Source organism: Suricata suricatta, chromosome 6 (genome assembly GCF_006229205.1).
Source record: "Suricata suricatta isolate VVHF042 chromosome 6, meerkat_22Aug2017_6uvM2_HiC, whole genome shotgun sequence".
Classification (NCBI taxonomy): domain Eukaryota; kingdom Metazoa; phylum Chordata; class Mammalia; order Carnivora; family Herpestidae; genus Suricata; species Suricata suricatta.
In genome coordinates, this window is record NC_043705.1 from 101,503,166 (window position 1) to 101,518,256 (window position 15,091).

Genomic DNA, 15,091 nt, shown 5'->3' on the forward strand with positions numbered 1-15,091 from the left:
ACAGGCCTAAACATGGCAAATTCAGATTAAGCCCTGGATTTGTAGCTTCTCTGGAAAGACCTCATATTGGACTGAATTCTTCTGTAGTCAGGGCCCCATTAAATGGTGCTACATCCCCTCAGCCCCTATTTTCGCCTTTCCTGCCCAAACGCACATTTGCTACCTGCTTTGTGACTGGGACTTGAAATTTATAATAGTTCTGCTTTCTCTACCTTTCCTGCAGATTTATGATGGCACATTAAAATTCTGGGAATCTGGTTAACTTTGTTAATCCAGCATTTCCAAAACTTGCTTGAATCCCATGAACACAAGGACTTCTGGCATAAACAGAATGTGAGGATGTATGGGAAGGAAGGTGGTACACAGAATCAGGGCTAGGACCCGAGTTCTCTTAACTCTTAACAGAAACACTGGATGCCATTAGGGTGAATCTTTCTTGATACCTACATTTTTTAATCTATCAGGCACAATTATTCCTATAATTATGTCAGTGTATAGTGGTAATTCCAATGCCATGTTACTTGTGAGAGGTCTTTGAAAAGTGAAAAACACTACAGAAATGCAAAAAGTTATTTGTTTTTTGTTTGTTGTTTTGGTTTCGGTTTCAGTTTTGGTTGATTTTGTAGTAATAGAAGATTTAGATTTAGTGCTCAGAAAATAAAAGTTCAATGGTGTTGCATTCATATATCTTTTGCTATATGGTACTTTATTGGGGGGAATGTTTCTTTTTGGAAAATTTATATAGGGTAATTCAGCTAATTTTATATTGTAGAAAAAATTGTCAGTAATGGAGAGGATGAAAGGTGAGCAGGAGGAGGGGGAGGTATTTAGTTAATATTAAATTCTTTTCTGTGAATATATCCATCTTATGGAATGTATTGACTTGTTTTCACTCCTTCGAGATGACTGAGTTTCCATTTTCTACAAACTGTCTTGACAGTTTGGTTTAGGACACTGGTGTAAGTAAGATATTTAAACTTGGGAAATTTTGCACATCTTTAAGAAGTAGCAGAATCAATTTTTCACTAATGGCTGTGAAGATAATAATCTTGGGAGTACATGAAAGTATGAGGGACTCTTTGGAAGTAATTTCATTTGTATGTACACTCATTAATAAAAGAGATCTTTGTTTTTATTTTGAAAATGACTGTTGCTTTCGTGGGCTCATCTGTTAGTCCGAGCCTGGCATGTTTGACTTGCTGTGGGCTCCCAGGACAAGGGCAGGCAAGGCAAGTTTTGAGAGTCAAGTGTGCCCAGCACTCCTCTAAACACCAGGGGTAGAGTAGAGAACAACCCTGAAATCCAGGTCCTAAGGAGCTCCAGTTTTGTAGGGAAGAAACCCCCAAATCGTCAATTCTAATGCAGAGGAAAAAATATGGTGGGAGCTGGACTCCTCACTTGTGGCATTTGGGGCCAGATAACCCTTGTGGAGGCTGTCCTGTGCATCGTAGACTATTTAGCAGCATCCCTGTCCTCTACGCACTGGAGGAGCTAGCTGGGCCCCTCCAGTTGTGACAACTACAGATGTCTCCTGAGAGGCAATACCACCTCTGGTTGAAAGCCAATGTGAGAGAGATACCTGGAGGATGTGGGTGGTGTGGGGAATGGTGTCGCCCTAGCGGGGTTGGTTACAAGCTGCCTCTGGGTAAGTGGTGACATTTAAGCTGAAACCAGATGAATGTGTGGGCAGTAGCCTCTTCAGGGAGTCCACCAAATGCAAATACCTGAACCAGGAAGAAACCTGTGTATTAAGAGAGAGAAAGCAGAGTATGTTCTGAGGACAAAAAAACCAGTATGGCTGCAGCAGTGTGCAAGGAGGATTGGAAGAACTGACAGTGGAGAAGTGGACCTGGTGACTGGCAAGATGCTAGATGAAAAGGACTCTAGGAATACATGTGTTGGAGAAGAGTTCTCTCTTTGAAAACAAAGCACTTTTGTATATTAAGGGTTAAATCTGCTATCCATCACTGAATTATATTTTGTTTTTTTCAAATGTTTATTTATTTATTTTGAAAGAGAGACCAAGAGAGGGGCAGAGAGTGAGGGGGACAGAGAATCCCAAGCAGGCTCCACGCTGTCAGCTCAGAGCCTGACACAGGGTTAGAATCCACGAACCATGAGATCATGACCTGAGCCGAAACCAAGAGTGGGCTGCTTAACTGACTGAGCCACTCAGGTGCCCCTCCAAATTATATTTTAGTGTGCATTAATGTGCTCCAGTGACACTGTGCTCAGATCAGATCTAAAAAGTTTGGGGGCGCCTAGGTGGCTCAGTTGGTTAAGCGGCTGACTCTTGGTTTCATCTCAGGTCATGTGATCTCACAGTTTGTGGGTTCGAGCCCTGAGTCTGCTTGGGAGTCTGTGTCCCTCTCTCTCTCTGTCCCTCCCCTGTTCTCTCCTCTCTCTCTCTCTCTCTCTCTCAAAATAAATAAACATTTAAAAAAAGCCAGTTTGGTTGAAGTAAAAAAAAAAGAAGGGGAAGGAGAGGGGAAGAGGGGTCCATCCTCACAGTGAGGGACTTTCCACAGTGCTGTATGAGGGCACTCAGGCCCAGCAAGAGGGGTCCTGGAAGAAGAACAGGGATAAGGTGTCATGCAGCATTCAGTGGCAGGTGGTGCAGGGATGCCTTCAGTTGGCCCACAATTGATTTTTAAGCTAGTTTTGATGTGCACTTTTAGGCAACAGTGCATTAAAACCATAATTTAAAGGATATTGTCTAAGATGACTTAATTACTATAAAACAACATGAGTGAACAATAGCCAAACGCCAATGTGAGTTTAGCAAAGGTTATGCAGATACATGAAGTCAGGGAAGCAATAGGTTAGATCAGCTGGGAGGTGTTCAAATGCAGACTCCTGGGCCCCCCTCCTAGAGATTCAGATTTGTAAGATGGGTGGGACCTAAGAATTTATTCTTTGTTTGTTTAAATTACAGAAGACAAGCTACTACAAATTATTTAACATTTCAAGCAAAATATCCAGATTTCCTGAAAGAGTATGTAGAAATAAGATTCAGCTTAAATGTTACCTCTTCAGCCTTTCTGGACCTCATCTTCCTAGACAGAATGAAACCTGTCTTAGGAATACATCTGTGCAGCCCTTTCTAGTCACTTGGTGAACATAATGAGTGCCGCCCCTATGCGAAGCCTCGTGCTAATGCCTAGCTCAGTTCAGCTAATGCCTGCGTGAGGCCAGGGCAGGTGTGGTATCTTTGGGTGAATTACAAACAGGCCTTCTCTCTCTTCTGGCTGACACAGCCCTTAGCCAGGGCGGAGACTTGTCCAGCTGAGTCTGTACAAAGTACTACAACCATAAGTAGTGATCCTATAACTTAGTCCTTTGTATTAAAGGAATTTCAGTTGATGACACCTTTTCTACTGAGACCTTAGAGGGAAGTATCTAGTGTCTTAGCACCTAGATTCACATGATGTACTTAATACATAGCTGTGAAAATGAGAATGAATTATCTGAAAGAACATTTCCTAGAACCTTTGTGTATGTGCTGCAGTGGAGTGGGGACGGGAAGAGTGTCTTTAAAACTTTTTTTAGGAGATAGAAACAATTCTGTTCGTATGACTGGCTGCAGTGTGGGAGTCTGTGTGAATTCCAAAGACTCTCTGAGGCCAGTAATTTGCAACCGTGGCTGTAAATGATAATCACCTGGGGAGCTTGGCCACCCTACCTGTGCCCAGACCAATTGAATCAGAATCTCAGGAGGTGGCGCCCAGGGGCTGTAGTTGTTCAGTTTCCCCAGGTGATTTCAATGTACAGCTGAGGTTGCAGACCACTGACCTAGAGAGAGGAGGAAGGAAAATGACAGCATGTTTTCTTGTTCTGTGTGACAAGTGCTCTGGAAAAGAAAACACTACAAACTAAAACAAGAAAATATCAACAATGGGCTGGGGCAGGTGAACAACCAAGTAGGAAAAGGCATGCCGCTGGGTAACAGCAGATTTGTCCTACATCTGGCTTCCATGGCAGCGGAATCATATTGGCAGCCCTGGCGACAAGAAGTCTGGACGTTGCTTCACTTTTGTAAAGCTTCTCAGGAAGTTGGCCCATGGCTGTCTAGCTGACTGTCCCTGGGCCTCCTAAGAACTAAATGTTTTCTTCCACAAGTTGTAAGAATAAGCAAAGAAGAAAGTCCCCTTTTGCCTGTGAGGAAATGGTCTAAGGTAAACTTCTCTGTTTTGTACTGTGGATTGCTGAGATGGAGTCTGCTCTATCTGGCGTTCCTGCACCTGCTTGAACCTAAAAAATACTTGGATGAGGACTGATTCACACATTTCTCAATAGACTTTATTTTTTTTAGAGCAGTTTTAGGCTTGCAGAAAAGTTGAGCATAAAGTACAGAGAGTTCTGATACAGCCACCCTCCTCTCTCCTAAACGTGGATTCTCCTCCACCATCAACAGCTCTCCAGAATGTGGTACATTTGGTACAACTGATGGACCAACATTGACATGTCATTATTAAAGTCCATAGCTTACACTAGGGTTCATACTTTGCATTGTGAATCATAGGGCTTGGGAAAATGTATAAGTATGTGTTGTCACCAGTATAATATCATACAGAATAGTTTTACTGCCCTAAAAATCCTTTATGCTCTGCCTATTCTTCCCTCACTCCCCCCCAAACCTGGGACAACCACTAACCTTTTTATTGTCTCCATAGTCTCACCTTTTCCAGCATGTTATCTGGTTGGAATTATATAGTATGTGGTCTTCTCAGATTGACTTCTTTCACTAAGCCTTTAAGTTTAAGGTCCCTCTATTTCTTTTTGTAGCTTCATAGCTAATTTCTTTTTATTGTGAAATGATAGTTGACTGTTTTGATGTACCACAGTGTGTTTGCTCATTGACCAATGGAAGGACATCTTGGTTGCTTCCAAGTTTGGGCAATTATGAATAAAGCTGTTATAAATATCCAAGTGCGGGTTAAGGACCATGTTTGCATGGTAAGAGTAGATTTAATTTTGTAAGAAACTATTAAACTGTCTCCCAAAGTGGTTATACCATTTTGTATTCCCATCAGCAGTTAATGAGAGTTCCTATTGTTCCACATCCTTTCCAGCAGTGGGTGTTGAACTTTGGCTATTCTAGTAGGAATGTAGTAGTGCCATTGTTGTTTTCATTAGCATTCTCTAATAACATATGATGTCGAACATGTTTTTATGTAATCCCCATCTATATACCTTCTTTGGTGAGTTATCTATTCAGATATTTTGACCATTTTTTAATCAGGTTGTTCCTTTCCTTACTGTTGAGTTTTAGATGTTATTTGTACATTTTGCATTTTGGTCTTTCATCAGATATGTCTTTTGCAAATGTTTTCTCCCAATCTGTGACTTGTCTTCTCATTCTCTTGACAGTATCTTTTGCAGAGCAGAAGTGTTTAACTTTAATGAAGTCCAGCTCATCTTGGTTTTTCTTTCATGGATCATGTCTTTGGTCTTGTTTCTAAAAAGTCATTGCCATACTTAAGGTCAGCCAGATTTTTTTCCTATGTTACCTTTTAGGAGTTTTATAATTTGTCACTTTGTATTTTGGGCTATGATCAATTTTGAGTGAATTTTTTTGAAGGGTAAAAGGTCCAAACCTAGGTTTAGATTTTCCCTTGTGGACATTCAATTGTTCTAGCACTATATGTGGGAAAAACAATTCTTTCTTCATTGAATTGCCTTTGCTCCTTTGTCAAAGAGCTGATGACTATATGAGTGCTGTTCTCTTTATTGGCTCTATATTTTGCCCATTTATTTATTTTTCTATACTCTGGTTAATAGAACACTGTCTTGATTGCTGTAGCTTTATAATAAAGCTTGAGTAGTGTCAATTCTCTGACTTTGTTCTTCAGTATTATGTTGACTATTCTGGGTCTCTTGCCTCTCTCTAGACACTTTAGAATCAGTTTGTCAATCTCCACAAAATAACTTTCTGGAATTTTGATTGGGATTGCATTGAGCCTACAGATCAAGTTGGGAGAAATTTTAACAATATTGAGTCTTCTGATCCACGAACATGAAATATTTTTCCATTTATTTCTTTGATTTTTTCATTTTGTAGCTTTCCTCATATATATCTTATACAAATTTTGTTAGATTTATACCTAAGTATTTCATTTTTTGGTACTAATACAGATGGTTTTATAGAGAAAAACCAAAGACTTTGGATATTAACCTTGTATCTTGCAACCTTGCTGTAATGGATTATTCTAGGATTTTTTTACAGTCAATTCTTTTGGATTTTCTATGTAGACAATCATGTCACGTCTGAACAAAAGAGTTTTATGTCTTCCTTCCCCAGCTAAATATCTTTTATTTCTTTTTCTTGTCTTTTGCACTGGCTAGGGTTTCCAGTATCATGTTGATCTTTGTTGCTGATCTTAGTGGAAAAGCACCTTGTTTAGGCTTTGAACAGGGACCATGATTATGAGACCTTTTTTTTTTAATTTTTTAAAATGTTTTTTATTTATTTTTGATACAGAGAGAGACAGAGCATGAAAGAGGGAGAGGCAGCGAGGGAAGGAGACACAGAACCGGAAGCAGGCTCCAGGCTCTGAGCTAGCTGTCAGCATAGAACCTGATGTGGAGCTTGGACCCACGCACGTGAGATCTGACCGGAGCCGAAGTCGGAGGCTTAACCGACTGAGCCACCCAGGCGCCTGATTATGAGACCTTTTTAAGAGGTCTTGATATACCTTCATTCCAATCTCATCTATATCTTCAATTTTCTGCTTTCTATTGGAACCTTCCTTTCAACCTGTCAGTATGACAAACAAAAGCTCATAACAACTTTCCCTTGACCCTTTAACCTCTGGCTGCTCTCCTTTTCCTTTCTTTTACTTCTGAGCCAAACTTCTCTGTTCCAGATATCCATTTCCCTGCCTCCTATGTACTCCTTACACTAATGCAATCTGGTTTCCAGCTCCACTCCATTAAGCAATAGTGCAATGTAAGTGTAGTGGCTATTTCTTAATCTTGATCATACTTGACCTTTTTGTAGCATTTGACCCCACTAACAAAACCATGTTCTTACAACTTTCTCCTCCTTTTGCTCTCAGGGAGTAGTTCAGTTTATACTGATTTCCCCTCTGTTCTTGGTTTGTTTTTAGTATCTGTGGCTGGATTCTCTTAACCTCTCTCCTTGAGTGTTAATGTGCCCCAGGATTCCATCTACCACTTGCTTCTTATTTGACCTCTTCTCTGCATTTGCTGAAGATCCCCAAGTTTCTATTATAGTCATATCTCTCTCTTTAACTTCAAATTGAGTTGTGATAATTACATTATCACTGTTTATTGCTGTGTAGTGGTGAGAAGATTACACACAATTTAGTAGTAGAAAATCCCATTTCAGAGATGGAGAAATTGAGTTCAGAGACGGACAATTGGAAAGTTCTAGAAACAAAATGTGATTCTATCCATTTTGGTTCTAGAGTTGTGCTATCCCTTTAGTTAGCTACTAGCCACATATGGTTGTTTTACATTTAAATTAATTAAAATTAAATTAAAAATTCAGCTTCTTGGGGCACCTGGATGGCTCAGTTGATAGAGTATGTCACTCTTGATCTTGGGGTCATGAGTTCAAGCTCCACATTGGGTGTAGAGCCTACTTTAAAAAGATTCAGTTTCTTAGTCACAATTGCCATGTTTCAATTGCTCAATTGCCACACGTGGCTAGTGACTTCCCTACTGGAAAGCATGGTATAAAACATTTCTATTATCACTAACTGTTCTATTGAATATTGCTGCTCTAGAGACTTCCTCTAATCATATCTGGAAAAGTACTTTCCTTAGTCTTATTTCTCATTCTGCAATGAAAGGGTAATCATTATTCACAGTTACCTGTGTAGCCTTCCACAACTTTCTCTAAAGAAATGCACATATAAACACCCATATAATACATGTTTTATTTTACATATTTTTTAAATGGGATCAAATTATACATATTGTTCTGTAACTTGCTTTGTTACTTAGCAATAGATCTTGGACCTACTTCCATATCATATTTTTAAGAAACTGCCAAACTCTTTTCCGGAGCAGATATGCCACTCCACTTATGTTCTCACCAGCAATTATAAGTTATCCGGTGTCTCTGGATACTTGTCAGCATTTGGTGTTTTCACTATGTTAAAATGTAGTCAATCTGATAGGTTTGACTACTGACTAATAGGTTAGACTATTGACTAATGATGTTGAACATCTTATTGGCTTATTTGTCATCATCATATATCCTCTTTTTTTTTTAGTGTTTATTTTCGAGAGAGGGAGAAAGAAGATGAGTGAGGGAGGGGAAGAGAGAGAGACCAAGGATCTGAAGCAGGCTCTAGGCTGACAGCAGCCAGATGGGTGCAGGGCTTGAACTCACTAACCGTGAGATCATGACCTGAGCCAAAGTCAGTCATTCAACCAACTGAGTCACCCAGGCACCCTACCCTTTAAATTCTCTTAAGAAATTTCTATTCATGTCTTTTTTTCATTTTGTGATTGGAGTTTTTTGTTTTGTTTACTGTTGAGTTTTGAGAACTTTTTATATAATCTAGATATTAATTCTTTGTTGGATATGTGGTTTGCAAATATATTCTTCCAGTCTGTAACTTAACTTCTTTTTCTTCTTAACAGGCTTTTTCATGGAGAAAATGTTTAAAATTTTGATGTAGTCCAATTTATGAGTTCTCCTTATGTGAAGCATGTTTTAGTGTCTAGGCTAAAAATGCTTTGCTGACCCTAGATCCAGAAGATTTTCTCTTATAGTTTTTTCTAAACAGTTAATAGTTTTATGTTTTACATTTAAATTCATAATCCATTTTAAGTATTAATTTTTATATAAAGTTTGAGGTTAGGTTGAGGTTCAATTTTTTCCCCCCATGGATGTTCAGTTGTTCTAGCACCATTGTTAAAAAAGAGTATCTTTTTGCCAGTGAATTACATTTGAAACCTGTGTCAAAAAATTTATTGGTCATATTTGTGTGGGTTTATTTCTCTGTTCTCTTTTTTTAGCTGAGGTATAATTGACATGTATTAATAACATTAATTTTAAGTACATCATAATGAGTTGATATATGCATATATTGCAAAATGATCACCATGATAAATCTAGTTAACATCTGTCATCATACATAGTTACAAAATCTTCAAGGTTCTTTTAGCAGCTTTCAAATATGCAGTGTAGTATTATTGACCCACATCAATAATTAATGTGGTCACATGATTTTTCAGTGGATTACATTGGTCAGTTTTTTAAATGTTGAATTAGTCCTGCACCCTGGAAATAAACCCCATTTGGTCATAGCATACACTTATGTTTATATGTTGCTGATTTCTATTTTATAATATTTTGTTCAAGATTTGTGTGTCTGTATTCTTGAGGGATATTGGTGTATAGTTTTCTTTTTTGTATGTCTTTGTCTGGTTTGGGTATCAGGTTAATACCAGCTTCATGAAATGAATTAGAAGTGTTTCTTCCTCTTCCATTTTTTTTTTTTTTGAGACTATTGTGTAGAATTGATTTTAATTCATCTTCAAATGTTTGGTAGTTTTCCAATGAAACTATTCGGCCTAGAGATTTCTTTTAGAGAAACTTCTTTAAGTTATGAATTAAATTTGCTTTAATACTCACTGGGCTATTCAAATTGCCTATTTCATATTGGGCAACTTGTGAAATTTGTGTTTCCTGAGGAATTGGTTCATTTTATCTAAATTGTCAGATTTATCTGGGTAGAGTGACTCTTAGAGTTCCTTATACTAAGGAAGGGCCATCAGTTGTATCCCCAGTTTCATTTGTGGTATTGGTAAATTGTGTCTTCTGTTTTTCCCTTCCTTCCTTCCTTCCTTCCTTCCTTCCTTCCTTCCTTCCTTCCTTCCTACCTTCTTTCTTCCTTCCTTCCTTCCATCTGTCTAGCTTGAAGTTTGTCAATGTCCATGCCATTGTTCTTTCAAAGAATCAGCTCTTTGTTTCACTAATTTCCATTTTTGTTTTTCTTAGATTTCATCAAATTTTGCATCTATATTTGTTATTTTTTCCCTTCTTTGGGCTTGAGTTTCTTTTTCTCATCTTTTTGCATGTTCTGGGATAGGAGCTTAGATTACTGATTTGAAAAATGTCCCCTTTTCTAATGTGTACTTAAGTGCTATGAATTTTCCTCTCCCCATTGCTTTAGCACCGGGGAGAGCAATTGTAGTGTCCCACAAGTTCCAATATGATTTTTATTAGGCTCAATGTGTGTATGTATGTATTTATATATTTTACTTCTTTGAAAGATCCTATTTGATACATGGTTTATTTACAAGTGTGTTGTTTAGTTTCCATGTGTTTGGAGAATTTCCTGGTGTTGTTCTGCTATTGATTTCTAGTTTAATTTCACAGTGGACAGAGAACTTACTCTATTAAAAATTTGTTGGAGTTTGTTTAATGACCCAGGATGTTGCCTATCTTGGCATATGTTCTGTGATAACTTGAAGAGAATGTGTATTCTGTTGTTGATGGGTATTTGTAAATGTTGATTATATCTTGTTGGCTTTAGTGTTGTGGAGTTCTATATCCTTGCTGATTTTATGCCCAGTTATTCTTTCAGTTATTGAGAGAGGAGTCTTGAAGTCTCCAGCTATAATTGTCAATTTTTCTACTTCTTTTAGTTCTGTCATATTTTATAGCTCTGTTTGGTGCATATACATTTAGGATTGCTATGTCTTGCTGGATGAGTCATTGTCCTTTTCTGCCTCTGGTAATATTTTTTGGTCTCAAATATACTTTACATGATGGCAATATAATCATTCATGCTTTCTTGGATTAATGTTTACATTAGTGTTTGCTTGGTAGTATCTATATTAGTTTGCCAGAACTGCCATGACAAAATACTATAGATTGGGTGGCCCCCAAAAATATATTCTGACAATTTTAGAGGGAGGAATCTGAGATCAAGGTGTCAGCAGGTTTAGTTTTCTCTGAGGTATCTTTGGCTTGCCAAAGGCAAGTCTCATTAATGAGACTAAGTCTCATTATGTGTTCACTTTGTCATCCCTATAAGTATTTTTGTGTCCTATTCCCACTTTTTATAGGAACACTAGTAATACTGGAATAAGGCCAGCCCCTAATTTAATTTAAAATTAAAGGACCTATTGCCAAATATTGTTACAGTCTGCGGTGCTGGAAATTAGGGTTTCAACATGAATTTGGGGGCAATACAATTTAGCCCACAGCAGTATATTTTTCTATCCCTTTATTTTCAACCTGATGATCCACGTATATTTGAAGTATAAATAACATATAAACTGATCATGCATTTTAATCCACTCTTCCAATCTCTCCTTTTTAACTGAGCTATTTAGACCATTTTCACTTAATGTAATTCTTGATACATTAGGGCTTAAGTCTCCCATTTTATATTTTGTTTTTAAACTTGTTGTTTCCTCTCTATTTTCTTTTTCTTGCCTTCTTGTGGGTTACTTGACTAATTTTTTACGATTCCACTTTGATTTACCTGTCATGTTTTTGAGCATGTCTCTTTGTATAGACTTTTAGTGGTTTCTCTATTTATTGTATAGTATGTGTATAACTTGCCACAGTCTATTAATGTCAATATTTTATCAGTTGGGATGAAGTATAGAAACATAATCTCCCTTCGTTTTCTCCCACTTATAATTGTGTTAAATATTTCTTCTACATTAATTAAGAACTTCCTCCATCTGAGAATGTCTTTATTTCCCCTTTATTCTTGAACGCCTTTTTGCCAGATAAAGCATTCATATTTGACAGTTCGTTTCTTTATCACTTGAAAATGTGTCACTTCCTTTGACCTCCTTGGTGGCAGATGAGAAATCCACAGTTACCCAAATTAGTGTTGCCCCAAAAAACAATGAGTCATTTCTCTCTTGCTGCTTTCAAGATTTTTTTCTTTGTCTTTAACTTCAGAAATTTGACTCTGTGTGTGTGTGTGTGTGTGTGTGTGTGTGTGTGTGTGTGTGTAATTACTTTTTGATTTCTCTTGTTTGAGGTTTTCTCAGATACTTGGATCTATAAGTTTCTTTCTTGCCTAATTGAAAAGTTTCAAGCCATTATTTCTTACCATTGTTTCAGTTCTACTCTTCATATCCTCTCCTTCCAGAACTCCAGTGATATGAATGTTAGTTAGCTCTTTTGTTTTAGTTGTTCAGGTTGCTAAGATCCTGGTGTTCTTGTTTTAGTCTTTTTTTCTCTCTGTCACTAAGATTGGGTAAATTCCATTAATCTATTCTCAAGCTCTCTGCTTCTTCCCTCCATTATCTCTATTCTAGTATTGAGCCCATCTGTCAAGCTCTTATTTCAGTTATTTTATTTGTTGTATTTTTCAATTCCATCATTGTCTTTTGGTTCATCTTTGTAATTTTATTTCTTTGTTAACAGTCCTAAACATTTTTAGGAACAAGCATACTTCTTATTTAAGTATTTCACCATATATCTCTAAAATATGAAATAAAATTTATATGTAATCACCATTGTACCTATAAAACCAGTGATAATTCTTTTTGTTTTTAAATTTTACTTAGAGAGAGAGAGAGAGAGAGAGGGAAAGAGAGCATGAGTGGAGGGAGTGACAGAGAGAAGGAGAGAGGGAGAGAGAGAATCCCAAGTAAGTTCCACACTGTTAGTGCAGAGCCTGGTGTGGGGCTCAATCCCATGACCCTAGGATCATGACCTGTGCCAAAGTCAAGAGTCAGAAGCTTAGCTGACTGAGCCACCCAGGCACTCCAAACCAGTGACAATTCTTAATTACCAGTCTAAATTTGAATTTCACTGATTTCCCCCAAATATCTGTTTATAATCGATTTATCCAAATTAGTACCCAAACAAGATCTATAGACTGCATTTTGTTGCTTTGTATTTTAAGTTTCTTCTCATCTAGAATAGTGAGTCCTCATTTTCCCCATGCCATTGACTTGTTGAAATACTAGATAAATAGTTCTTTAAAATGTCCCAACTTGTGGGCTTTTCAGATTGTTTCATTTCCTGTAAACTGGCAGTTAAAGATAAATACTTGAGGGATGCCTAGGTGGCTGTCAGTTAAGCGTCTGACTTCTGCTCAGGTCATGATCTCACAGTCTGTGGGTTCCAGCCCCATGTTGGGCTCTGTGCTGACAGCTCAGAACCCAGAGCCTGCTTCAGATTCTTTGTCTCTCTCTCTCTCTCTCTCTCTGCCCCTACCCAGCTCACTCTCTGTCTCTGTCTCTCAAAATAAAGACATTAAAAAGGTTTTTTAAAAAAGATAAATACTTTATTAGATCTGATTTCAATATTTTTGCAAAAAATACTTCATACAAGGTGTTGGTAAACTGCTACTTCTAGTAGTAACAAATTGAAGTGTAGAACCTAACTATCTAGTAAAGAGGACTTATTTAAATAACGATGACAGGGCACCTGTGTGACTTAGTTGGTTGAGCGTCCCACGCTTGCTTTAGGCAGAGGTTGTGATCTCAGGGTCATTGGAGTGAGCCCTGTGTCGGGCTCTGAGCTAAGTGTGGAGCCTGTTTAAGATTCTCTCTCTTTCCCTCTGCCCCTCTCCCCGCTTGTGCTATGTCTGAAATTAAAAAAAAAAAATAATTAGTAAAAAATGGCATATCCATAGTGTGCAACAAATACTGAAGACATGAAGAAATATTCAGTAAAAAGAGTGTTTAAATAAAAACTTGAGAATGTGACACATGTTCATATTGCAATAAATGAGAAAAGCTGGTCACCAAAGCTAAGATATGCCCTGTGTGAACAGGGGTGGTAGGATCTACGTCACAACACTTTTGATTAATGGTGGGAGCAGTAAGCTTTTCGTCCTGTTTTTTCCTTTATAGGAAATAGAGAGAACTATATAACGATCATTCATTATTTTATGATAACACTTATATAAAACCGCTGGAAGTCATCTAATAAATAACTGAAATATAATAAAAATAATAAAATTAAAACATTTTTAAAAAACATAAGTAAATAACTTAAATGGGTACCCCAGAAATAAAATGGCGTGAAGAGGATGTGAACCTCTGTGGCTTCTTGCAGGTTCCTCAACGGCTTCAAGCCACCTTCTTTAGAGAGGGAATGCAGAGTGAAGCAAAGCAGCACATGACTGGCTTTAGGAGCCTCCTACATTAGAAGCCCAGACGTGGGAAAGGAGGCAAACAAGACACATTAGAAACAAAATGTGAGGCGCCTGGGTGGCCCAGTCAGTAAGCATCTGACTCTTGGTTTTGGCTAAGGTCATGATCTCTTTGTGGGTTAAAGCCCCACATCCAGCTGTGCGCTGTTAACATGGAGCTTGCTTGGGCTTCTCTCTCCCCTTCCCTCTCTGCCTTTCTCTCTCTCTCTCTCTCTCTCACTCTCTCTCAAAATAAATAAATAAACTTAAGAATAAAAAGGAAACAAAATGTAAACATCCCCCAGTTTAATAAGTGGGGTTGGGAGTTGTTCCTTTTCAACCCAGAGATTCAGGGAGCCCTCAGCACATGAATGTCCCACCCCATGACTGAGACACACTGGGCAGTCACCCTGGTCACCAGGCCATGTCATGTGAACAGCCCTCCCCCATGCCCGTGGTAAGGGGCACCAGAGGGCAGCCAGGCCACAGCTGTGAAGGGAAGGTCTGACTTCTGAGGCCTCACCCTTTCCTCTCTGAGGTTCTTCTTGTATGCTGCTCCACCTTTCTCAGTTCTTAGTGCCAAAGAAGTCCTCCTCGGGGACCCCTCTCACCATGTCCACATTGGTTCTTTTCATTTTGCAGGAAGTGTCTCTTTGAGGCTGGATCGGTGGTACCCTGGTGCCCTGGCTCTAATTCCATGGAAGAGTCTGGCTCTACCACTTGCTAACCTGAGTCCTCAAGCAAGTGATTTACAAGTCTGAAACACTGAATGTGACCTTAAAGGCTTTCCAAATATTTAACATCCGATGGTTGTTTTGCTAGGTTTCCAATGGCAGGTTTTGGGGTTGACGCTGAGGAAGTTTTTTTCTCTACTTTCTCCTCTCTTCTTTCCGACTAAGTATTTAGCAGAGAAAAGAATTAAATAAAATAACTTAAAGGATATGTATTTTTTCCCTGAACTGTTATGTAAAATTTAACACAGCTTTAAAAAAAGG